A 27,987-nucleotide genomic window follows, 5' to 3' on the forward strand; every position below is an offset into this window, starting at 1 on the left:
TTGTACCGCACATGCTGCCTTGATGCTAGGGTGTTGCTCTCTAGGGTATTCTAAATGTTTGCTTGGCAGCTGCTTACTTGCCCGATTTAAAATAGACAGCAGAACTACTGAAGTTTTTCCTTTAGCATATGTCTATACCTAAAAATATATTATAATAAATAGCATACCGTAATTCCTCAAATAAAAACCGGTAGTCAAATAAACGCCGGGCCTCGTGGCCGGGGGCATGGTCAACATGGAAAAATAAAGGCCGGTCTTAAATAAAGGCCGGTGGAAAATTTGTGCAGAAGAGCCAGATAACGAACATACACACACACTGCCAGAGTGTTTCTCGTTCTCGAGTCAAGAACCGTTTGTATCGGTTTTCGGATCACCAGTACACTGAACCAAGAACCGTTTCTGTCGGACGCGTCCGATTCGAAAACCGATGAGTTGATGATAATGCACATGTGTGATTCAGCGTGAAGTGGTCACGGTCCCTGCCTCACATGCATGAGCATTAAGCATGCTTAGGTGGCGTTCGTGGATTAATAATAATAATTATTATTAATCGGAACCAACCTCCTAGGGACTGTCACTCTTCCAGCCTTGCAAGAAAACGGGTCAGGGTTGAAAAAGGTGAGAAGGATATTACCCCTCTAGGGGGGTCTGGGGCATGAATTTAAATATTCCATATTTTAAATTATCAATCTGGTGCATTTTGAGATGTTTTTTTTTTTTTTTTTGCCAACCTGGGGAGAGCTGGAGGAACGCAACTTCAGCCATTAGTCAAAAATTATTACTAAATATTATTACGATTACTGTAGCCTACTGTTCATCAGTCAAAAGGCGGGAGTGGAAGGGGGATCAAGTGGGAATCTTTATTGGTGTCAATATTCAGTCTCTTTTTAATGATAGGCTTTACGCATCTGTCAATCATCCCCACTTGCTATTTGGGGGAAGAACCTAGCACTATGATTGGTCGAACTCTTCTTCTTTTGCTGTTGCTTGATTTGAGGACTGCGCATGGACAGAGGCATCACCAGGTTTTTGCGTAGTTTAGAGTGACAAATCGTACCAGCGTACTTTGAAGTCAAAATGCGTATCCGCTACACAAATTGCGTACAGGTTGGCAGGTCTGCTTATTGATAGAACGGTGAACCACTTTACCTTCTGCCTTGTCAGTCCCCGTAGCTTTAGCTAGCTGGCTAATGTTGCGTTCTCTCCTTCTGTGTACAATGACTCAATTCATCAAGCTGTAGCTAACATTAGCTAAGTCTGTCAACAGAACTCCTGAGTAACTTAACTTAGATATACCATAACATATAAATTATTGAAACCATCACTCACCAAATTCAGTCAGGTAAATTGCCGAGGCCAGACGTGCTTTCAGCTTCTGATGGTGGTCTGCACTGGTAATGCAAGGCCCTTCACGTTAATATTTCCATGCACTCACGCTCTCTTCTGGCAAGCGCACCTGTTCGCAATTCACTGAATCGCAGTTCGCAGTTCACTTAATCTCACATTACATTCTGGCACATGCACCTGTTCGCAGTTCATTGAATATGAATACCCCCTCCTCCCCCCCAAATTTTTTCTCACATCCAAATCTACACAATTCACGTAGGCCACCTATTTTGGTTCCAAAACAGCAACTTTTGCTGGAAGGTGAGGGATTTTCATGTATGTTCCAGCACTCCGCAACCAGTTGAGCTCCCTCAGGAATATGTTGGGCCCTCTACAAGGAGTGTATCAGCAGTATCCTTTGGGGCTCCTCCCGACCATCGGATGTCGATTGCTGCATCGGAGGACAAGCTGGAGCTATTTGGAGAGGAAGATTTGTCTGAGCTCTGGGATGGTAACAAGGCCTGACTCGGATCCAAAGAAGACGGCTTTGCTTTCACTGGCTGCCGTGAGGGTAGGGCTCGAGTGGAGACCTCCACATCCCTCAAGGTTGGATGACTAGTTTTTTGGGGTGGCCGGTGCTGGTTCTCAGCATCCCTCAGATGTGCATGAGAAGCTCACCAGGTCATGGATGGCACCTTTTACTGCCAGGAACTGGCCTGGTAGTCCCTCCTCCCTCACCACCCTCGACGACAGAGCAGCCGGGGGTTTACAGCGATCCCCTGGTGGAGCAGTTGGTAGCGATGCAGTTGTGTCCTAGTATTGCCTCCACCTGGCGGGGCAAATTGTCCCTTCCCTCCCGGGCCTGTAGGTACTCATCTGGTCTGACCAGCAGTGCTTATGCAGCCATGCTGAGAAATGTCATGTAGCTTTACAGTTGCTAATCTTTTTTATCGAAAAAGTTACATGCCTGGTCAGCGCAGAGAAGTTTCTGTACGTCTGTTTGATTAACTGGTCAAAATTTATAGCAGGGCATGTAAATTCGGTCAGTTTTTGGGCAGACAGAGCTTGCGCACAGATTAAATGTTAATATAAGTAATTGGTCCTTGCGGGACGTGCAAGCCTAGACACCTGTCTAGAATGCCAATGCATAAATCCGGCCCTGTCTAGATTTTTACATGGAAATAGGTAGTAGATTGATGACTCTTGTTCCTCATTCCTCATTACAGGGCTGTACATTTGTTTTGGAAGTCTGTAGCAACCAGACGAGGGCGCTTCATTTCTGAACACGTGTCCACAATGCAGCCGAAATCAGTTGATTCGTTTGGGGATTGCATTCAGTTCTCAAATCTGACATAGTAATTTTAAAGATGATAATGATAAAGATTTAAATTTATATGTAATTTCACAACAGAGTGGGGATATTATATAATAAAAATATATTATACTACAATTCAAAAGTTTGGGGTCATTAAGATTTTTTTTAATAGAAGCTGTCCTTTAAACTTTTATATTGATCAGAAAATCCTGAAATAATGTATTAAGGTTTGCACAAAAGTAAATCAACAACACAATTGTTTTCAACATCAATAATAATATGAAATGTTTCTTGAGCTCCAAATCATATTACAATGATTTCTGAAGGATCATGTAACACTGAAGACTGCAATGTTGCTATTTTATGTGTATAATCCTGTTTCTGTAATTAAAAATAAATAAATAAATAAAACATGCTAATCTAATTTAAAGTATTTTTTTAAAGTATTCAATAATTTATGTATTATTAGTATATATATTATTATTTATTTTAACAGAAAATACATGCACATTTATGCTGAAATATTGTAAAAAGAATTTATTTACATTTTTTAAGTGAAAATGAAATTCATATGCTTATAAATTATGTAAAAATGCCATTTTCTAGAGCTTGGTGCTTCAGATGTCACAGCTTACACAGAAAATAATTAATTCTAAAGCATGTGGATATAGCTGACACTCATTTGACCTGCAGCCAGCCTCTGACTGCTTTAGAATGGATGTAACTGTGAGCACTCAGTGTCCTTTTGCTGTCTCTGGCTCATAAAATTTCTGCCTCTTTTGTTGCCAGCGGGAGGAGAAAGAGCCAAGGTATTTACAAAAAAAAAAAAAAAAACCTCCGGAGGACATTCTTTATTTAGTGTTGGATGGGATTCAGAAGAGTAAAACCTGTTAAGAACTGCATCATTGCAGCTCTGGGAATGGATTTCAACATTCTTTTTACTCCTTCACTCAAACTTGGAGAATTTATGTAAATGTAGAAGACAGTGAACGGCCCCTGGACCAGTTGAATGGATATTACAATTTTGCTGAAACCGGAACTAATGTGGCATCCCTGACGCTGGCACTAGATTTTAATACAAATTGAGGCTAATTATCCCTCCATCCTGCTCTGAGGTTTTACACTCAACAATATGAGATGGCTGAAGGCCAGAAGATTGAGGAGAACACCCAAGAATAAAGTGTATCGTTAATGAACATTAAATGCAGACAGGAATGTTACAACATTAAAACTGCTTATGGTTAAAACAGCAGGAAAACAACATTATTAAAGGAATAGTTTACCCAAAAATTAAAATTTGTTGGAAATATATACACCTTCAGGTCAACTGATATGTACAGTAGATGGGTTTTTTTCTTCATCGGAACAGAAGTTTAGCGTTACATCACTTGCTCACCGATGAATCCTCTGCAGTGAATGGGTGCCATCAGAATGAGAGTCCTCCAAACAGCTGATAAAGCATCACAATAATCCACAAGTAATTCACATAACTCCAGTCCATTAGTTAACATTTTATAAAGTGAAAACCTGTGTGTTTGTAATAAACAAATCCATCAAATCAACTTCAAACCGTTGCTTCTGGTTAAAATTTGTCTTATTAAGATGTCTTAACAATAGATTTGTTCATTACAAACATGCAGCTTTTTACTTCACAAGATGTTAAATGTGGTGTGACTTGTGATTACTTGTGTATTATTGTGAGTTTCTTCAGTTGTTTGGACTTTTTCATGCATTCGTGAAGATGCAAAATTTCTCCAAATGATATTGACATTCAATTCATTTTAATGCAAAAAATTTAAATGACACTTACTGAAATGTATGTGTGCTTATAAGATATAATATTTTTTGTATGTGTATTTATATTATTATTATTATTATTATTATTATTATTATATTTTTATCTTTTTTGTTTGTTGTTGTTTTTTTTGTTTTTTTTTTTACTAAAACAGTTATTTTCTTCATCAGACTTCTTTTATTACAGATTGACCATTTTGGCTTTTTGGAGAATGGCACATTCAAATAGAGGTACCTTCTTAATGACCAGCACTGGCACAAAGAAGGAGACCCAATTCTGTTTTACACGGGCAATGAAGGAGACATCACATGGTTCTGTAACAACACTGTAAATATACATTTTCTTATATCTCAGAAAAAAAGCAATAGAGATTTCGGAACTGACCAAAACTGTGAACTACCACTTCTGTTAATTGAACTGCCAAGCAGGAATGCGGCAAGTGCAACAGCAAGGTTCCTGAAGTAGAAAGAACATTATTTTTCTCTATAGGGGAATTTATGTTTGTGAATGATAACTTACAAACCTTTTAAATGCAGACCTACTGTGAGCTATGAGGTTGTTAATCAATGTTATATGCTTTTGTTGCCATCAGCCGACATTATTTCAACTTATTTTTAAATAATCATGTTCAAAAGTGGAATTCCTTGTTGAAAAACAACTTTATGAGTGAGTGAGTGAAGTGACATTCAGCCAAGTATGGTGACCCATACTCAGAATTTGTGCTCGGCATTTAACCAGAGCACAAACCCATCCGAAATGCACACACACAGAGCAGTGAACACACACACACACTCTGTGAGCACACACCCGGAGCAGTGGGCAGCCATTTATGCTGCGGCGCCCGGGGAGCAGTTGGGGGTTCGATGCCTTGCTCAAGGGCACCTAAGTCGTGGTATTGAAGCTGGAGAGAGAGCTGTTCATGCACTCCCCCCCACCCACAATTCCGTCCGGCCCGAGACTAGAACTCACAACCCTTCGATTGGGAGTCCAACCCTCTAACCATTAGGCCACGACTTCCCTGATTCATGATTTTGCAAAGAAAGTCTTGTACAGAGTCATGAACCTTTGTTGGTTTGTCTATTATTCACATACTTTTGCTTCATATCAAAAGTGTGTGAAGTTTTTAAATGGGTGGGGAAAATACTTCCAGAACCAAAGCTACTGAAAAAATGGACAGGCACTGTTATTCATTTTGGTGTTGATAATAATGCAGAAATGATCAACTTCGCCTTTAACAGTTGATGATAATAAAAAGCACAGTGTCCTTAGATAATCAGCATCAGCATAATGTACCTCATAATTATATCATTATTAAAAATACTGCATCAAATATGAAATATTGCCATCTGTAGGAAAAATGTCTTGCAAAAGTATAACATTTAGCAGAGATAGTATGCTAATTCATAGTCCAAACGAAAGCTCAGTATCTCCATCTCTATGTGGGATGTAGCAAAAGAGCTAGGAGCCATGCTGGTTTTTGATGAACATCGCTACTATGGAGAGTCTATGCCATTCGGCGAGGAATCTTACAGCGTGAGTCAATACCGCTGTCGAGCAATAAGGGTCATTTAGCTAACACTGTCCTTGACCTTCTGGGCTTGTCTTTGCTTTCCTCCAGAATGCAAAATATCTGAACTTCCTGACATCAGAACAGGCTTTAGCCGACTTTGCAATGCTCATCAAAGCTCTGAAAACAACCCTGCCCGGAGCTCAGAAGAGTTCGGTCATCGCCATTGGAGGCTCTTATGGGGGGATGCTGGCGGCCAAGGATGAAATATCCCATTGCAGTTGTAGGTTGAGCATTTGCCTCGTTCAAGTTTATATATACATTTTACATTATATTATAATATATTCATAATAAAACAAATTTTCATAAAGAATAACTTTCTATACATATACATTTATTCTACATAAATAAACATTGTACATAGATATTATACTTAACAATATATATGTGTATTTGGGTTGCACTTTATTTAACAGTACTTGTACTTACATGTACTTACAGTGTATTTATCTAAGAAAGTTCAGGTAATACAAGGTAACTACATGGGTTATGGTTAGGTTTAGGGGTAGGTTTAGGGTTAGTACCTAGTTATTACATAGTTATTGTAATTACTATAAGTACATAGTATGTACATGGGGAACAGGACTGTAAAATAAAGTGCTACCTGTATGTGTGTCTGTGTTTCTATGTATGTATACAATTATACACAATACATACTGTATACACACACACACACACACACAAACACACACACACATATATACACACACACACAATATAAATCTATGAACTGCTTAAGGGTCACAGCTTGTGTAGTTTATATCTAAATGTGAAATATTAGCTTATTAAAAATTCATAAGTACAGTATATATTAATGGAGTATTATGCCTAGAAACTAAATAATATGCCATGGGATTCTGGAAAATGATTTTTCTACTGTGAAAGAGGATGATCAGTGATTGTGACTTTCTGGTGTTCTCAGTGCTCTTGCCGCGTCCGCTTCCCATCTGGCAGTTCATTGTGCCATGTGGAGAGTTTTACAAAGTGGTCACCCATGATTTCACCATCAGTGGTACCAACTGTAGCAGCAACATATGGAGGTCATGGGCGGCTATTGACAGGGTCTCAGCAACAGGTTTGTGAACTTGATTGCTATGCTGCTTTGCCCTTTGTTAAATTTTTGTGATCATGTGATGCATGTGTAGATACTACTGTTGACATTGTTTACAAGGTGTGGTTCTGATTACAAAAGACACAGTTAAAATGATAATCAATAATACTAATCAATAATTTTTACTTAATGTATGTTTTGGCCGTCCAGTGCCACCGCCGCGCACCGCGAAGGAGATCACCCAGCCGGTGGAGGGCCGAGCAGCAGTGCGTCTGGGAACCGGATTTTTTATTTTTTTTCCTCTCTCCCCTCTCTCGTCCTTGTCGCTCCTCCTTCCATCTCCTTTTCTCTCGCCTCGTCTGTCCTACCCCCAGGTTCCTGCAGGTCCCCGTGAGCGGTCCCCCCCGGAGGGAAGGGGGGGGGGGGGGGAGTAGAGCGCAGTCTCGAGGGTACGCCCTGGCCTGCGAGGGGCGATGGGGGTATGTGGCGAGTGGGGCGGGGCCGAGAGGCGTGGGAACGAGGAGTGAGGCCAGGTGTAGTGATTGGAGATGAGCTACACCTGCGCCCCACCGCCAGTATCGAGTACCACGTAGGAGATGGAAGGATATAAAACTGGAGTGACGACCGTGAAGGACGAGAGAGGACCAGGCCTGGGACATTATTTTATGTGTTTGCTTTTATTTGTGCGCGTCAGTCGCCGTGAGGGGCTGACGCGCTGTTTTGTTTATTTTTGAATTATTAAAGTATTTTGATTGTGCGCCGGTTCCCACCTCCTTCTTCCCGATGATTACAAAGTTAATATTGTTACAATGGAGTATAAATTCAAGTATAGCAGTTAAATTAGTTAACTAGTCTAGTTTACTCGGGCACAATCAGTAAAAATGGTTAACTAATTTATTACCATTACCTGATACCTGGTAATCAATTCAATTCAATTCAATTCAAGTTTATTTGTATAGCGCTTTTTACAAAATAAATCGTTACAAAGCAACTTTACAGAAAATTATGTTTCTACAATATTTAGTAGTAGCTAGTAGTTTGTGCACATTTGACAGGATTTTAGAAAAAAAAATAATAATAATACAAGACGTAGTCAGCTAGACGATGAACTATCAATATTATTAAGTTATTATATGATTCAGTCACACATTTAGCAATAATTGTTAGTTCTGTTTGTTGATTCAAGGTTAGCATCATCTGGGGTCCTCTGAGGGTCAGCATCTTCTCTTCTCAGGTGTTCTGGATCCAGACTGGAGCTTGTTTAAATCCTAGTTACCACGGGATGTAAATCCCGTGGCGAAACATAGAAACAAAATACAGACATCATTAGCATAGCTGCTGATCCAACAAAGTAAAATTAGTTTAACCCAAGCTAATGAATAAAAATGCAACTTTGAACAGATGCAACTACACTCACAATTAAAAAGAAACATTATTCGAATGCTTGGCGAAAGAGATGTGTTTTTAATCTAGATTTAAACAGAGAGAGTGTGTCTGAACCCCGAACATTATCAGGAAGGCTATTCCAGAGTTTGGGAGCCAAATGTGAGAAAGCTCTACCTCCTTTAGTGGACTTTGCTATCCTAGGAACGACCAAAAGTCCAGCGTTTTGTGACCTTAGGGTGCGTGATGGGTTGTAGCGTGGTAGAAGGCTAGTTAGGTACGCTGGAGTTAAACCATTTAGGGCCTTATAGGTAAGTAATGATAATTTGTAACTGATACGGAACTTAATAGGTAGCCAGTGCAGAGACTGTAAAATTGGGGTAATATGATCATATTTTCTTGACCTCATAAGGACTCTAGCTGCTGCATTTTGGACGACCTGTAGCTTGTTTATTGAAGAAGCAGGACAACCACCTAGAAGTGCATTACAATAGTCCAGTCTAGAGGTCATGAATGCATGAACTAGCTTTTCTGCATCAGAAACAGATAACATGTTTCGTAGCTTGGCAATGTTTCTAAGATGGAAGAATGCAGTTTTTGTAACATTGGAAATATGATTTTCAAAAGACAAATTGCTGTCTAATATAACACCCAGATTTCTGACTGTAGAGGAAGTAACAGTACATCCGTCTAGTTGCAGATTGTAATCTACAAGATTCTGTGTAGTGTTTTTTGGTCCAATAATTAATATCTCTGTCTTATCCGAATTTAATTGGAGAAAATTGTGTGTCATCCAATCTTTTACATTTTTAACACACTCTGTTAGCTTAGATAATTGGGAAGTTTCATCTGGTCTCGTTGAGATATATAGCTGAGTATCATCAGCATAACAGTGGAAGCTAATTCCGTATTTTCTAATAATATTACCAAGGGGCAACATATATATTGAAAATAGAAGGGGACCTAGGACGGATCCTTGTGGCACTCCATATTTTACTGATGATAAATGAGATGACTCCCCATTTAAGTAAACAAAATGGTAGCGATCGGACAGGTAGGATCTAAACCATCTTAGAGCCTGCCCTTGAATACCTGTATAGTTTTGTAATCGATCTATGAGTATGTCATGATCTATGGTGTCGAACGCAGCACTAAGATCAAGTAAGACTAGAAATGAGATGCAGCCTTGGTCTGACGCAAGGAGCAGGTCATTTGTAATTTTAACAAGTGCAGTTTCTGTGCTATGGTGGGGCCTAAAACCTGACTGAAATTCTTCATACATATCATTTTTATGCAGGAAGGTGCTCAATTGAGCAGACACAACTTTCTCTAAAATTTTAGACATAAATGGAAGATTTGAAATAGGCCTATAATTTGCCAGTACACTAGGATCTAGTTTTGGTTTCTTAATAAGAGGCTTGATAACCGCCAGCTTGAATGGTTTTGGGACGTGTCCTAAAGTTAACGACGAGTTTATGATATTGAGAAGCGTTTCTTCTGCTACAGGTAACAGCTCTTTCAGTAATTTAGTGGGTACAGGATCTAATAAACATGTTGTTGGTTTAGATACAGTGATAAGTTTATTTAGCTCTTCCTGTCCTATGGTTGTAAAGCGCTGCAGTTTATCTTTGGGTGCAATGGATGAAACTGAAGTGTTAGACGCTGTAGAATCTACATTCGCTATTGTATTTCTAATGTTATCTATTTTATCAGTGAAGAAATTCATAAAGTCATTACTATTTAACGTTGGTGGAATATTTGAATCAGGTGGCATCTGGTAATTTGTTAACTTAGCCACTGTGCTAAATAAAAACCTAGGATTGTTTTGGTTATTTTCAATGAGTTTGTGTATATGCTCTGCCCTAGCAGTTTTTAGAGCCTGTCTATAGCTGGACATACTGTTTTTCCATGCAATTCTAAAAACTTCTAAGTTAGTTTTTCTCCATTTGCGTTCAAGACTACGAGTTAATTTCTTGAGAGAGTGAGTATTACTGTTATACCATGGTACAGTACGTTTTTCTCTAACTTTTTTCAATTTGATTGGGGCAACAGCTTCTAATGTATTAGAGAAAATAGTGCCCATGTTGTCAGTAATTTCGTCTAATTCATGTGTATTTTTGGGTACAATTAGCAGTTGAGATAGATCAGGCAGGTTATTTGCGAATCTTTCTTTGGTGGCTGGAACAATAGTTCTGCCCAGACGGTAACGCTGAGACATATAGTTAATATCAGTTATACGCAGCATGCACGATACAAGGAAATGGTCTGTAATATCATCACTTTGAGGTACAATATCTATAGCAGTAAGATCGATTCCATGCGATATAATTAAATCTAGTGTATGATTAAAACGATGAGTGGGCCCGGTGACATTTTGCTTGACTCCAAAGGAGTTTATTAGGTCAGTAAACGCAAGTCCTAATGTATCATTTGCATTATCAACGTGAATATTAAAATCTCCCATGATTAGCGCCTTATCAACTGTAACTAGAAGGTCTGAGAGGAAATCTGCAAATTCTTTCAGGAGTTCTGTATACGGCCCTGGTGGTCTATACACAGTAGCCAGAGCAAGAGATACATTAGATTTCTTTTGCATGTCTGACAGAGTAACATTTAGCAGAAGTATTTCAAAAGAGTTAAACCTGTATCCTGTTTTCTGGGTAACATTGAGAATATCACTATATATTGTTGCAACACCCCCGCCACGACCAGTCTGACGGGGCTCATGCTTATAACAGTAGTTTGGTGGAGTAGACTCATTTAGACCAAAATAATCATTTGGTTTTAGCCAGGTTTCAGTCAAGCAGAGTAAATCAAAACTATTATCTGTGATCATTTCATTTACAATAACTGCTTTTGGTGCGAGTGATCTAATATTTATGAGCCCAAACTTTAAAAATTGTTTTTGTTCATTTACTTTACATTTTTCTGGTTTAATTACGATAAGATTTTTTCTAGATCCTACATTATATTTATATTTTGACCTCACTATTCGGGGAACAGACACAGTCTTAATAGGTTTTACAGCGCAAGTACCTTTAGCATTTAAGCGGTTAGAACAAAACTCATCATAATGGTTATTTGAGAATTGTCTTACTAGTCACATGGAGCGAAGTGTCCTGGAGATGTTGTCAGAGAGAAGCTCCGCTCCAATTCTGCTGGGGTGTAATCCATCAGCGCGAAACAGTCTAGGACGCTCCCAGAAAAGATTCCAGTTATTAACAAATAGCAGTTTCTGTTCTTTACACCATGACAACAACCATTCATTTAAAGCAAAAAGTCTACTGAACCTTTCGTGTCCTCGTCGATACGTGGGCAGTGGTCCTGACACGACGATCGTCGCCGCGGGTGTCGTGCTGCGAACCGTCTCGATCAGGCTCCTGAAGTCCCTCTTCAGCGTCTCCGTCTGCCGCAGCGTGGTGTCGTTAACCCCGGCGTGAAGCACGACCGCTCTGGGGCTCTCGCCGTCCTTCAGGATCGCGGGTATCTGCGCAGAAACATCGAGAACACGAGCACCAGGCAAACAATGAGTGTGCACTTTACCTTCGGCTAACGTAGCACTTACGTGTCGGACGATGGAGTCTCCGATGATCACAGCGTCGCGTCCTGTCTCGCGGAGGGGAGCGAAGCGGTTCTGGATGGAGAGCTCGAAGGCAGGAGGGGGAGAAGTAGTCGCCCGGGACCCAGCTCGCGTCCTCCGCTGTGGATTCACCCAGGGTCCGTGGTGTCCCGGCGTCGCAGTGAAGGACATCTGGGAAGATCGCGTCCTGGGTGCACCGGGCCTGCGCAGAGAAACACACGGAGTAGACGTGGTGGGACTGTTAACAGCACGCTGTATACTTACCCCGGACTTGTGAGCGTCAGCCCGGGATGATTCCAGCGCGGCTCTCCGCTCTCTCAGCTTGGCCTGCCTCTGTTCCAGGTCGCGAATCTGCTTCCCCACGGCCTCGAGCTCGAGCTGCACAGAGTGGAGACATTCATCCGCCATTAAAGCAAGTAACAGTGAGTACAGCAGTGGTAATGTGTGAGAATAGAGTATTAGCAATGTAAGCGCAGTTAGCAGCAAACACGCTTGCTGATGCTAACTGGCTAAAAGCTAATAGCGGACCCGGGAGATCAAAATAAAACTAGTGATAGCGAGGCGCTCTGATTGTTTTTGTTGTAGAATACAATAGAGGATATATTCACGCGTTATATAAACGGAAACAATGATGTATAAAATTGATTTTTAAGTTAAAAATAGTCAATGAAAAGAATATAGTGACGGAGCTCAAACGCAGTACAGCCGTCAACAGCAAACAGCAAACAGGAAGTCTGAAATTATTAAAAATGAATAAATAAAACATACATCTCTGTAATCTAATTATGTGTGTGTAAATTCCAAGGACTTGATTTTTGTTTTGTTGATTTTGATTAGTTGAATATGTCATCCAGATTACCTGTACTTCTTTACTAGCCAACACTGATAGCTGCAGGAATTTGTTCTAGTTGTTTTACACCAATTCTCTTCACGGTTTTGTAATTCTCTTTTTGAAGCTTATGGGTTTTTCTGAACTTATTTGATCCGCTTTTCTTTTATAGGTGAGGGTATGCAGTGGCTGTCTCAGGAGTTTGGACTGTGTAGTTGTCACGCTGTCTAGTCTCTGTTTCCCTGGGTGTCCACTAGTGGGCTCACTTCCCCTTAGGCACTTCACCATAGGCACTAGAATTCCTCTAGTTTGGTCCTGTCTTCAGAGTAATTGCACTCCAGTTAATTGCACCAGGTGCAGGAAATCTATTGTCATTAGCCTCCTTATAAATACCTGTCTTTCCCTGTTGTTTGTATGGAGTCCTTACCCTTCATATGTCCAGTCTTCTCGCTCCCCAAGAATCTTCCTTCCTCACATTCTGAGTTTCCGTTCCTATTCCTTTCTTGTTTGTTTGTTATTGTTTGGACTGCTTTCTGGTTTTGACCCTGGCATGTTTGACAACGAATTTGGATTATCCCCAATAAAGCATACCTGCGATTGGATCTCTCGTCTCCCTGTGTTTCGTTGGTCGCGAATCATCACAGAAGGACTCCATCACAAAGGATCCAGCGGAATGTCTAATCATATTTCCTCCCCAGTCACTGAGCGGATGAGGAATGGCTTTGAGGGTACCCGTCTGGTCGTGTTCCGTGGAACCAGGGGAGGTCGCTCAGGAGTAAGTGGTCGAGAGGAGGTCCGGCAGCGATATCCACTGTGGCCAGGGGTTTGGATGGGAACCACCGTCTCCCCATTGTGGACAGAGAGGGGAGAGGAGGCGCAAATCGGCTGAGCCAGCGCCGCTGCGCAAGATGGCCGCCAACCCAGCACCACGAGGCAAGATGGAAGCCAGCCCCACACCACATCACAAAATGGCCGCCAGGTCAGCGCCACGAGGCAAGATGGCCGCCAGCCCAGCGCCACAGCACAAGATGGCGGCCAACCCAGTGCCACGAGGCAAGATGGTCGCCAGCACAGCGCCACAGCACAAGATGGTCACCAGTCCAGCGCCACAGTGCAAGATGGTCGCCAGCTCAGCCCGAACGCCCAAGATGGCTGCTGAGACGTTTTTGGATTATTTCTCCCTGCTGTCAAAGATCCTAGATATTCCCAAAACTGTTCACATCACGTCTGCTGAGCAAGCACTACAGTACAAGATGGCCACCAACCCAGCGACACTGCACAAGATGGCTGCCAGCCCGGAGCCACTGCAGAGGATGGCAGCTACAGTAGGCTTTCCTGAGTTGAGTCAGGTTCCCTTTGACCCTCCAGAGTTGAGTCAGATTCCTGTTGACCCTCCAGAGTCGAGTCAGGTGCCAGTTGACTTTCCAGAGTTGAGTCAGGTTCCGGTTGACCCTCCAGAGTCGAGTCAGGTGTTCATGGACCCTCCAGAGTCAGGGTTAGTCACCATCGACCTTCCAGAGTCAGGGTTAGTTACCATTGACCTTCCAGAGTCAGGGCTAGTTCCTGTTGACCTTCCAGAGTCAGGGCTAGCTCCTGTTGACCTCCCAGAGCCGAGTAAAATTCCAGTTGGTTATCCAGAGTCGAGTCAGGCTCCTGTTGACCATCCAGAGTCGAGTCACATTCCAGTTGATCCTCCTGAATCAAGTTAGATTCCTGTCAACCTTCCAGAGTCGAGTCAGGTGCCCATTGACTTTCCAGAGTTGAGTCAGGTTCCGGTTGACCCTCCAGAGACGAGTCAGGTGCTCGTGGACCCTCCAAAGTCGAGTCAGGTGCTCATGGACCTTCCAGAGTCAGGGTTAGTCACTGTCGACCTTCCAGAGTCAGGGTTAGTCACCGTTGACCTTCCAGAGTCAGGGTTAGTCACCATCGACCTTCCAGGTCAGGGTAAGTCACCGTTGACCTTCCAGAGTCAGGGCTAGTTCCTGTTGACCTTCCAGAGTCGAGTCAGGTGACCGTTGAATTTTCAGAGTTAAGTCAGGTTCCGGTTAACTCTCCGGAGTCGAGTCAGGTGCTCATGGACCCTCCAGAGTTGAGTCAGATGCTTGTGGACCCTCCAGAGTCAGGGTTAGTCACCGTTGACCTTTCAGAGTCAGGGTTAGTCACCATTGACCTGCCAGAGTCAGGGTTAGTCACCTTTGACCTTCCAGAATCAGGGCTAGTCACCGTTGACCTTCCAGAGTCAGGACTAGTCACCATGGACTTTCCAGAGACAAGGCTAGTCACCGTTGACCTTTCAGAGTCAAGTCAAGTCAAGTCACTGGTGATCTTCAACGACAGAGTCAAGTCAGTGGTGATCTTCAAGGACTGAGTCAAGTCACTGGTGATCTTCAAGGACAGAGTCAAGTCACTGGTGATCTTCAAAGACAGAGTGAAGTCACTGGTGATCTTCAAAGACAGAGTCAAGTCACTGGTGATCTTCAAGGACTGAGTCAAGTCACCGGTGATCTTCAAGGACTGAGTCAAGTCACCGGTGATCTTCATGAACAAAGGCAAGTCACCACTGATCTTCATGAACAAAGGCAAGTCACCATTGATCTTCATGAGCAAATACAAGTCACCAATGATCTTCATGAACAAATGCAAGTCACCAATAATCTTCATGAGCAGAGTCAAGTCAGCACCGATCTTCTGGAATCCAGTATAAACACCATGGGATTACCATAGTTTCGTCCTCCCGTTGGTCCGGCCGCACGGATGTGGTGGTCTTCTGCTCTGCCCTGGGGGCTTTCGGCTTAGACCACAAGGATGTGGTGGTCGTCTGCTCCACCCTGGGGGGTGTCTGGTTCAACCACATGGATGTGGTGGTCTTCTGCTCTGTCCTGGGGGCCTTTGGACTCAAACACAAGGATGTGGTGGCTTTCTGCATTGACCACAAGGATGTGGTGGTCTTCTGCTCCGCCCTGGGGGGCTTCTGTCTTGACCACATGGTTGTGGTGGCCTTCTGCTCCACCTTGGGGGACTCTGGCCTTGACCACAAGGATGTGGTGGTCTTCTGCTCCGCCTTGGGGGGCTTCCGCCCTGACCACACGGTTGTGGTGGCCTTCTGCTCCGCCTTGGGGGACTCCGGCCTCGACCACTATGATGTGGTGGTCTTCTGTTCTGCCCTGGGGGGCATCCGTCCCGACCACATGGTTGTGGTGGTCTTCTGCTCTGCCCTGGTGGGCGTCACGTGATGTCCTTCATGGACTTATGTTTTTGGGTTTTTTGTTTTTTTCTGTCTGTTTCCTCCTATGGACCTGGCCCTCCGTCCCTCCCCCTGATCCTCCGCCGGTCCACCTCCCTCCTGGGTTTCTAGTCTGTGTCTTTCGTTCTGTTTGCCTCTAGGATCTGGCCCTCTGTCCCTCCCCCTGATCCTCCACCGGTCCACCATCCTCCTGGACTCCTTGTTTTGTGTTGCACTTCTCTTGTCTCTGTTTCCCCATTTTACCTGGTTGTCTTGTCTCTGTTTCCCCTTCCTATTCCTTTCTTGTTTGTTTGTTTTTGTTTGGACTGCTTTCTGGTTTTGACCCTGGCAGGTCTGACAACGACTTTGGATTATCCCCAATAAAGCATACCTGCGATTGGATCTCTCGTCTCCCTGTGTTTCACTGGTCGCGAATCGTCACAGTAGTTCTTTAAAGACTCCAGACGAAGTGTATGGTTTCAAGGCTTGGCTACAGGAACCCTGGGTGAACTTAGCCATGGTGAATTATCCATGTGAAGCCAACTTCCAAAAAACAGCATTAAGGGACCAGTGGATGGAGTTTATTTTTACAGAGCGTCAATGGAGTTGTGCAAGTGTTTTTGTTTGTTCCCTGCACTTCGAAGATGCTTGTTTTACAAACAAGGCCCAGTTTGACGCAGGATTTGCACATCGTTTATTTCTTAAGGATAATGCAGTCCCAACGAAAAAGGGTCACGATCGTGTGTTGGAACCGCATGCGGTGAGTAAAACTGCTTCAAATATCTCTGTGTTGTTAACTTCGCTATCGGCGCGTAAGCACATCAAGTAAACAACACGCGATGTTGTCATCAAACTGCACTTTCCACATGTACAGCTTAAAAAAAAAAAAAAGACATAAAGTGGAACTTAGTCATTTTCCAAAACCGCTAAGCAAATATATACAGTTTCAGTACATACCGCATAGAGACGTCGTTGCTGGTGCTGCTCTTGTTAAATTTCACTCTCTGGATCTGATTCTGGATCATAAATATACACTGAATCTGACTGTTAGCCATGGTTTGTTTTGGATGTTTTTTTCCTCACGGTAATGTCACAGCTTCCAAACGCTCTCAACGCAAAAGCCTATTTGCGCTCGTGATTCTTTAGCTCTGCCCACACGTCACGCCTCCAGCCGGTCGTGTTATTCCGGGACAAATTGGTACAGACTATCTTTCTCTTATGAATATAATAAAACTAAAGACTTTTTGGAGTTATGAAGGATGCAGTACTACTCTATAGGTACTCAAGATTAACAGGATATTGAGTGAAAACGAGCATTTCACCCCCCCCCCCCCTTTAATGCATCCTTACATAAAAAAAAAAAAAAAACAAAGATTTTACCATGGTATTTATTTTGTCTTTTTTAGGAGCTTTATCCTAAAAAGTTATCATCTTTGTTTTTTGTTGGTAACTGTATCTTATCTCTAGCCAGTGGTGTAGCGTCTGGGCATGCAGGGTATGCCTGTGGAGCCTGTGTCTTTTTTTTCTCTCTCTACCCCATACACAAAATGCTGTTGCAGCCATTACAGTATTTCAGTTTTGGTTTTTAATGCCAGAGTGGTCATATTTCTTTTCGTTTCTTTATTAAGTTAATTTAGAAATATGTTTGAAACATTTTATGTTTGTTAAATTCAAGGTTTTATTTAAAAAATTTTAAAGGAGCGACCAATTAAAAAATTAACTGAAACTTAGCGGATACTTGCCTCATAGACATGAAAAATCTATAAAATGTTTTGAATTACTACTAATTACTACTTTAAAACAAAATAGTTCAATTTGAAAAGAAAAACTAATTCATAATGTAATCCGTAAAGAGGCATTTCTCTCTAACGGCGCGTTATATTATTATATTGTTAATGTCACATTTAACATGAAAAACAGCAATAAAAAGTTGACTTATTGAAGTTTTTTTAAACTCTGATTGATCGATTTCATGCGACATTTTTTGTAATAAATTGTTCTGATTTAAAAAAATAATATATATATATATATATATATATATATATATTTTTTACATACATTCAAATATTCATGTTTATTTCTTGTTGCAAATATTAAATTGCCTTTATAAAAATAAATAAAATTTGAATAAAAACACCTTTATTCTATATATTTTTATTATAAAATAGTAGTAACAAAGCAAAAAGCTGCAATTATTGGGTGGCTTGCATGCTACAAATTGACTTGAAAACTTTAAATATTATTTTCAAGCATTTAGGCCATAAATAAAACAGCTTGGAAAGCATGATCCACAAAACTTTATTTACTTCACAAAAATTAACAACAGGGCCTAGGTGAAATGAACCGAGCTGGACATTTGGGGGGCCCATACAATATTTTTTTGCATATGGGCCCGGACTGACACTGCCTCTAGCCCATATGAATATGCAGACTGTGTAGACTTTGCAAGAGCTCAGATGGTATACTCTTGAGTAGTTTTCTTTTTCCCTTCTCAGATCTGATAATCTATGCAACCCCTATGTGTGGTTAAAGCAGTTTAGGCAGTGGGTGCAAATAGGCTTTTTAATGACAGAGCTAATGTGATTATGTGAGTGACTGAGAGAAGGGGGTATTGAAGGCTTAGGAGTGGGAAATCTGTTGCTGGAGATGAATGTGTAAGCCTAATCCCATCTGAAAAGTAGAGAGAAGGTGCTTTGGACAGCCTCTGCTGCTTTTGTTATAGTATAAATCTCTGCTCGGACATGCGTGTAGCATACATTGTTCTCAGACCACCATCTTGGAAGAATAGGTTAGCAACAACCTCAAAATAAAACATGACAGATGTCAAACAAGGCATCCCATTAAGGGTGATGTGTGTTAATGTATGTGATGTGGGTAGGAATGTTAAAATAAACTGTACTTTCCTAGTTTAATCTGTAGAGATAGCAATGGGTAAAATTGTGGTCACATTTAATGATGCATGGCGAAATTTCGCATTTGAATTCATTTTAGTAGGAATCTGTGTGATTGGGAGTTTGAAATTAGAGCGGAAAATTTCTCCACTAAGACGCGAACGATGGTGAAACATTTGCGATAGCAGACAACAATACTCAAGGTGACGATAGTATCACCTTATGGCAATTTTTTTATTATTCTGGTAGCTGGCTTAACTATTACATTTAGCAAACATAAACATTCTTCACCATCACAGTAGTTGAAATGAAAGAGGATTATTGAAAAAAAAAAACAATTATAAATGCAGGCCAGGGATTTGGATTTCTCTGTTGTTTATTGATTGAGGTGTTGGCGTGGCACTTAAAAATGAATTAAAACTTCCAGTTGATTGTTGAGGAATGGGGTACTTTAAACTTAAGATTTTGACCTTTTCAATGTCAATTTTTAAATAAATGTAACAAAATGAATCATTCACAATAAGATCTGTAACATTAATTTACAATTCATATGAATTTTCATTTCATGCCAACTTCAGTTCTCTTTATAGCACCTCTTGTGGCAACACTGTCAATGCATCACATATTTGCATTATGACATGATTGTGCTCCAGTCCTATTTCACGTGGTGCTAGTTTCTGGGGTGGTGGGGGGATGAAATTTTCACTGCAAGATTGTTTTAAAATAATTGGAGCTTATGGAACATCTTGATGCAGATAAAACTTTGCTTGTTTGCTAACTGTAATTTGCACCTTTGTTATGCAATAAAGCTGAACCGTCGTCATCTCTCTGAACATAAAGCCAGCTGTTTGTTCTGTGACTTGTGTGTTTTTTTTCTGATTCTCAGGTGGTGTGCAAAAATCTTCATTTTGATACCGGTGTATTAGACAAACAGCTGTTGAATGGTATCTCTCAAGCCATAAAAGTGTACTACAATTACACGGGAGATGCAGTCTGTCTCAACACCTCACAAACAGCTACTGGGAATCTAGGCTTCCTTGGTTGGTACTACCAGGTAAAATCTTAAAATGTGTGGAAGTTTGACTTGATATGGTCACAGATATTAATATAGGTCATTTCATTCTGTTTTATTTGGAATCACGTTGATGAAGAATTATGATGTTGTTCTTTTCCATACATAGAAATTATTGTATTAAATGACAAAAAGCACTATGAAATATTTTTTGCTGCATTACAAAATTCAAATGTCAAAGGATAGGTTTAAAAGCCTTCGTAGATCGGAAAGAAGGAGGTGGGAAATGGCGAGCATTTAAACATAAAACTTTAATAATAAAATAAAATAAGACAAAAAGAAAGTAAAAGCGGCAGCCCCTCACAGACGGCTGCCACATAAAACAACAACATCATAAATGGTACTGAGGCCTGTTCTTCGTACCTTACTTAAAGGTGCCATATGCAAAAATTGAGGTAAAAATATCCATAACATGACCTACACGCATCAAAAGAATGAGAAGAAATAAGGGCGATGATGTCATAAAAAAAATGTCAAGTTATAGTGCTGCAGAGATATCAACCTTAATTAGCATTAGCATTACTAGCCCCGGCCCGACAGGTGTCGTAATACCAGTTTCGGCCATGGGAGGCGGTATGCGGGCAACATAACCTCCAGCCAACCTGCAATACACGAATAACTCGCACGGCTTGTGGGCGTGTACTTGAACCTGATGTCAATCGTGTGGAAAGTACAGCCTCCTACTTCATTTCAGTTCAGGGAAGAGAGAGAAATGATGTCTCAAGCCCTTGACAAGAGACCCCTACCACCACCACCCGCTACAGGGAAACAACCGTGCTCGGAATCACAAATCAAATCCGATAAGAAAAGGAGCCGAATCAGAGTAAACATCGGCACTGCTTTCAATCGCTGGAGACAACTGATGGACCATAAAGAAATGAGGCTCGACTCCGAACTTGACTCCGAATTTCTAACAGTAAGTTAGATGCTGTTAGTATTTCGCTAGAAGTTTGTTTTATATGTTTGTGTATTTGTTTTCGGGAAGTTATAACATAGCAATGTATCGAAGGCTGTTCAATAAACGTGCTAATGTTAGCGATGGCTAACTGTAGCTGCATTTGATAATTAGCTAGCTATAACTTAACGTTACCCATTTTATTATATCATAACTAACCTGCTCTGTCTAATGTGTTGGTCTCCGTGTCCTCTTTGCTTCGTGGTTTTTCTGTGCTTGAAAAAATTGATGTGTGGTGTGAAAGTGTTTGAAAAGAGTCAATTGCGTGTGTCTCACGGTGAATGCTTGAGAGTTGGCACATCAGTTCCCAAGCAGAATAAAGGACAGGTTGATTATTGCTGTTTAGCCTTTGTATTAATCTATTATGTGTCCCTGTTTGCGTACAGGGACATAAAAAATAAATTAAAAGTGATACGTGGACCAAGTTGTCTGAGATTGTTCATTTTAAGTAAAGGATCCTAATATTTCGTCCACAACAATATTTAATGAGGTTAACTTATAACTCCTTGTGGTTAGTCTGCACGAGATCAACAAGCTTGTTCGCTTTAAATACAAAATAAGCATTCGATCTACGTCAGAGCGTCTGAGCGCTCACAAATCTTTCTGCAGCGTCGTGAGCAGAGCGGCAAGATCGATTTTTGACGCTCTAGACGCCGGCGGTGTGAACGCACAGTTAGGCTTCAGCTATGGCTGTAGTGTTGTTGTGAAAGTAGGGGCGGAGCATAGAGACTATGCCGTTTCTCGTTTGTTACTCTAGAGTAGACCAATTCACTTTATTGAGGCATACTGCCCCCATCTGTTATGGAATGTGGAGTATGACTTGATTTTTTTTGCCAAACATTACAGATGGCACCTTTAAAACAAACTGAAGCAAGGTTGTTTGCTGAAAACTGATTTTCCAGCTTTATAGAGTAGCTCCTCATAGCCAATCTGATCTCCTTTGTTAGTGTATTCCTTGCCTGATTATACAAGATTCTGTCCCCACTCCTGTAGGCATCCTCTCTGGCTTGACAAAGCTGTCTAAGTTTTGCAGTGAACCATGGTTTTATGTCATTTTTGGTGTATTTTCATTTGTTATAAGTCTAAAAAGCTAATTTCTGGATATTAACATCATGTTGGTGAACATTCCATGATATGGTGTCGTATTTGCAGAGCTGCACAGAGGTAATGCCATTGTGTACAGACGGCATCGTTGACATGTTTGAGCCACAGTCATGGAACTTCCAGGCCTTCTCAGATGAGTGCTATAACCAGTTTGGAGTGCGGCCACGGCAAGACTGGGCAGAAATTGTATACGGTGGGAGAAACATAAGTGCTCACAGCAATATCATCTTCAGGTAGGACCTTTCATGTTTGTATAATATTAAGCACTGCCTTAATTTTTCACTTCCTACCATAATTAAAAATTTATTTGATGAGATTTTCAGTTTGGGGTTTAGATATTCTGTTCCAAAAGCCTTGTTGTCTAGTTCCTTCATAGGCAGCATCCTAAACATTATAAATCTCATAAATATCTTATTTGGAACAACACACTGATTTCAATATGGTTTAATGTTAGCATGTTGCTATAATACTGCACATAAAAATACACAACACAAACTAAGTAAAATAGTTAATTTAACTAAATGTTACATTCCATATATGTTCTATTTGGGGTACTGTACATTTATTACAGTTTTTCTCAGTCGCTTTGGTACGTTTCTCGAATCAAACTCACAATTTGCAAAACAGTAAGTCCATTTCTCAAAACAATTTTTACAAATAGCAAAACATCATTGATTACCTGCAAAAGCCAGTCTCCTGCTCAAAATCCTTAGTTCATCTCTCAAAAATAAATATCTGTGTCAATGAACATGTCAGTGCCATCAGAATGACTAGTCCTTGTGTCATAGTTTACGGATAAGACAGTCAAATTGTTTAGTCATGTTGTCAATATAACAGTTTATTCGGGAGGGATGTTCTGATGTAAACTATAGCAACATTTTAGATGACAGTTACTGTATTGAACAGTATGTCATATGCTTATGTATGCCATGTAATCATTTCAAAAGTACACATTAACACATTACTGTATGTGGGATATTGACTGAAAGAGACTGGATTGAATTCCCAGTTACACTTTTACTAGTGGTCTGACCAAAAAAAAAAAAAAAAAAAAACCTTTACAATGTCACTGTGATATAGAAATGGAAAAATAAATATGGGCACAAAGATGAAGATAAGTAAATTTTCAGAATGTGTAACTCTTGTGTCGTCCTCTGTCTATACAGTATACAGTTTTTCTCAGTCACTTTGGTGCATTTTTCAAAACAGAAATGAAATTCTCAAAACTACTTGTACAACCTCCACATCATCTAGCCATTTATACACATCATAAAACCAGTTTCTCATTCTTTTGAACAAGTTGCGATTGCTTTTGTACATTCATGCAATTGATTATGCATGTTTATCGGCAGTTTCCTACATTATCAGTTGCTCATGTCATGTTGCTCAAAATGTATTGCATAGTTTTCTGTGCAACAGTCTTACCCTTCAAAAAATCTAGTCTTTAGTTCATCATATAAGTCATTAAATGCAAAATGGTTAATCTAGTTGTCAAAAACTGCCTAGCACACTTTTTATATTTATTTTTACACATTATTATTAGACTTTTTGTACATTTGGCATGAATTGTCCAAGTGAATCTTGACTTATGAAGAGAATGTATATGATAAACCAATGATAAACCCTTTCTCTGAAATAGCTCAAAGGTTCATCTCATGAATCTTCAGTTGAAAAGCTTATACTGTATAGACAGAGGACAACACAAGAGTTACACATTCTGAAAATGGACTTATTTTCATATTTGTGTCCATATTTGTTTTTCCTTTTCTATATCACAATGACATTGTAAAGGTTTTTTTTTTTTGGTCAGACTTTGTAAAAGTGTAACTGGGAATTCTATCCAGTCTCTTTCAGTCAATATCCCACATACAGTAATGTGTAAATGTGTACGTTTGAAATGGATATGGCATACATAAGCATATGGCATATTGTTCAATACAGAGGTTTACATCAGATCATCCCTCCAGAGTAAACTGTTAAATTGACAACATGACTAAGCAATTTGACTGTCTTATCCGTACACTATGACACAAGGACTTGTCATTCTGATGGCACTGATATGTTCATTGACACAGATATTTACTTTTGAGAGATGAACTAAGGATTTTGAGCAGGAGACTGGCTTTTGCAGGTAATCCATGGTGTTTTACTATTTGTACGGGTTGTTTTGAGAAATGCACTTTATGTTTTGCAAATTGTGAGTTTGATTCAAGAAATGTACCAAAGCGACTGAGAAAAACTGTAAACTTTCCAACTGAAGATTCATGAGATGAACCTTTGAGCTATTTCAGAGAAATGGTTTCTCATTGGTTTATCATCTACATTCTCTTCATTAGTCAAGATTCACTTGCACAATTCATGCCAGATTGACAAAAAGTCTAATAATAATGTGTAAAAAAAAAAGTGTGCTTGGCAGTTTATGACAACTAGATTAACCATTTTGCATTGAATGACTTATACGATGAACTAAAGACACAATGTTTTGGGGGGCAAGACTATTGCACAGAAAACTATATAATAAATTTTGAGCCACATGACATTAGCAACCGATAATGTAGGAAACAACAGAGAATTGTACATAATCATTTGCATGGATGTACCAAAGCATTTGCAACTTGTTCACAGAAATGAGAAACTGCTTTTTTGATGTGCGCAAGTGACACAATGATGTGAGAATTGAACAGGTAGTTTTGAGAATTTCAATTCTGATCTGAGAAATGTACCAAAGTGACTGAGAAAAACTGTAGGTTTTCCAACTGAAAATTCATGAGATTAACTTTTGAGCTATTTCAGAGAAATGGTTTGTCATTGGTTTATCATCTACATTCTCTTCATTAGTCAAGATTCACTTGCACAATTCATGCCAAATTGACAAAAAGTCTAATAATAATGTGTAAAAAAAAGTGTGCTTGGCAGTTTATGACAACTAGATTAACCATTTTGCATTTACTGATTTATATGATGAACTAAAGACTAGATGTTTTGAGGGGTAAGACTATTGCACAGAAAACTATATAATACACTTTGAGCAACATGACATTAGCAACTGATAATGCAGGAAACAACAGAGAATTGTACATAATCATTTGCATGGATGTACCAAAGCATTTGCAACTTGTTCAAAGAAATGAGAAACTGCTTTTTTGATGTGCACAAGTGAGGCAATGATGTGAGAATTGAGCAGGTAGTTTTGAGAATTTCAATTCTGATCTGAGAAATGTACCAAAGTGACTGAGAAAAACTGTAAATGTGGTGATACTACCAAACCTAATGTTGTGTCGTCTTATTCAGTAATGGAAATCTTGATCCATGGATGAGTGGTGGAGTGACCACGAATATTTCAAAATCTCTGGTTGCCATTATGAACGATGGAGGTGCTCACCACCTTGATCTGCGATACAACAACGAGTTTGACCCGGAGTCAGTTATTAAAACACGTGCTTTTAGAAGTACGCTACTTCAAGGAGTGGCTCAAACAGGCAGCAACTAAACAATGATATGGAATCAAGATCACTTAAAATTTTAAATTTTAAGAAACATTAAGAAACACAAAATGAACCATTAATATTTGCTATGTGCCAAAGTTAGGGGTCAAGAATTAATTTACTTGGTACTTAAGTGGAAAAAAATAGTTTTTGTGGATTGTAAGTTCTTTTTGGGGACATGGTTGATCATAATTTTCTAAATTTTTTGGTTTTATTTGTTTGTTTTGTTTTGTTTTGTGTGTGTGTGTGTGTGTGTGTGTGTGTGTGTGTGTGTGTGTGTTTGCTTGCAAACCAAGAATGCGAAGTAGGTTTTTTGAAGAAAATTAAGGAACTGAAAGTGTCAGAAAACACCATATGCAAAACCACTCAGGGAAAGTGTCCTGTGCTAAAATGTTAAAGTTGAATTGTAGCAATACTAATCATACATATTCACAGTCAGCTATTGTTCTTAACTGAAGTTTGCTACATTTTCAAGGGATAGTTCACCAGCAATTAAAATTCACTCATTTATTTACCTACATATCCTTTTAAGCTCAAATGAGCCATGTTTTCTTCCATGGAACTCAAAAGGCAATTTTTTCTAGATGAGCCCATTTGACCCCTGTACCATATTTACAGTTCCGCCTTTTTCAAATGTTATGTATTGTGATTGGTTACTAAACATGCAAGAACCAAACATATCATTTGTAAACCACGGTAAAGGGGATAACTATGATGTGTTTTTCTCAGAAAGGTTTAGTAAATCTTCAGAATATTTGGAATATAGTTGTAGATAATGTTTATTCTGTTTTTATGTTTCCTTATTGTTCTTTTTGGAGCTTAACAGAATACCCTGGTTACTACATGCCTCTGTTGCATAGATAATAGCGATATGAACATTCTTCATGCGCCTTTGGTATTCCATGAAAAAACATCATATAGGGTTGGAACAAGAGTGTGAGTAAATGATGCCAGAGTTTTCATTTTGGGGGGTAAAGTATTCCTTTTAATCCGTTTTAACATTTTAGGAATAATTTCTATTATTTAGAACTGTTTGAAATGGTCACTAAAATAAGCTGGATCTATAGTTTTATTTTCAATGTCCATACATAATCAACACAAGTTTCAAAAGAAACAGTGAACACTCCTGCTTGTATTAACTGGTTTTGTTATTTTCTTAATTTTGCATATTTTTTTTAATGGAAATTATGTGTGAGTAACAGAATAAATGCAAATGAATGGAAGTAACTGTACGGGTCCCATTTCCTGTTACTCTTCAATTGCTGCTCCATTGTGATTTAATGAAAACCAGGCAATGAGCAATAAAGTAGCGAGCGGGTGGCATGTGGTGTACCTGCAGGACTCCATCAGACCAGCATTCACACACTGGCAGCTCCTGCTTCTCCTAACTGTGGTACGTAGACATCATCTGCTCTGTGCCAAGCCGCCTCCTGCTAATATTATTATTAATATCACAGCCAGAGTGCAGAGCAGGTTAGTTTGTGGGGTTTGGTAAGGTCATGAGGAGGAGTAAATGAGTGTGAGGTGATGGATGATGATTTTTGCTTTGTTCTCTAAAATATGAACAGTTTTGTGTTCATTCCCTGGTTTCGTTTTTTTTTTTTTTTTTTTTTTTTTTGTAGAATTAGTAAAAAGAGTGATTGTTTTCACACATATTTCTCAAAAGCAAATATCATCTGCCATTGGTCAGGTGAATATAGACCTGCCCCAAACTTACACCACTGGCTGAACTACTGTGTTTCAGTTTAGTCAGGAGGCTTAAACAATGAAAAGTATTACTAGTGCTGCAAAGTCACAGTAGTTGCACTTTTGGGGGGGATTCAACTGCTTGTATTTTTTATATTATGCTGAGTCAGGGGAAAGTATTGTAATACTGAAGCCGCAGCTATATCACCCTGTAGCCCAAGACTGGTAGCCCACTGAAGCTAAGTAGGGTTGAGCCTTGTCAGTACCTGGATGGGAGACCTCCTGAGAAAAGAAGGTTGCTGCTGGAAGAGGTGTTAGTGAGAACAGCAGGGGGTGCTCAACCTGTGGTCTGTGTGGGTCGTAATGCCTCAGTAGTGTTGGGGACTCTATACTGTCAAAAAGCACCGTCCTTTTGATGAGACATTAAACCGAGGTCCTGACTCTCTGTGGTCACAAAAAATCCCATGGCACTTCTCGTAATGTGTAGGGGTGTATCCCTGGTGTCCTGGCCAAATTCCCTCCACTAGCCCTTGTCAATCATGGCCTAATAATCCCATACACTGAATTGGCTCTATCTCTCTCTCCTCTCCACCTGTAGCTAGTGTGTGGTGAGCACACTGGTGCCGTTGTACTGTGGTTGCCGTCGTATCATCCAGGTTGTGGTGATTGAGGAGAGACACCCTCATATGATTGTAAAGCACTCTGTATGTACAGCAATACACAAT

At 40.1% G+C, this 27,987-nt stretch overlaps 1 pseudogene; it reads left to right on the top strand.

Moving 5' to 3' along the window:
• Positions 1-5,858: 5,858 nt before the first annotated feature.
• LOC128028784 (lysosomal Pro-X carboxypeptidase-like) lies at positions 5,859-25,588 on the top strand (annotated as a pseudogene).
• The last annotated feature ends 2,399 nt before the right edge of the window (positions 25,589-27,987 follow it).

The sequence above is a fragment of the Carassius gibelio genome, chromosome A15, assembly GCF_023724105.1.
Source record: "Carassius gibelio isolate Cgi1373 ecotype wild population from Czech Republic chromosome A15, carGib1.2-hapl.c, whole genome shotgun sequence".
Taxonomy (NCBI): domain Eukaryota; kingdom Metazoa; phylum Chordata; class Actinopteri; order Cypriniformes; family Cyprinidae; genus Carassius; species Carassius gibelio.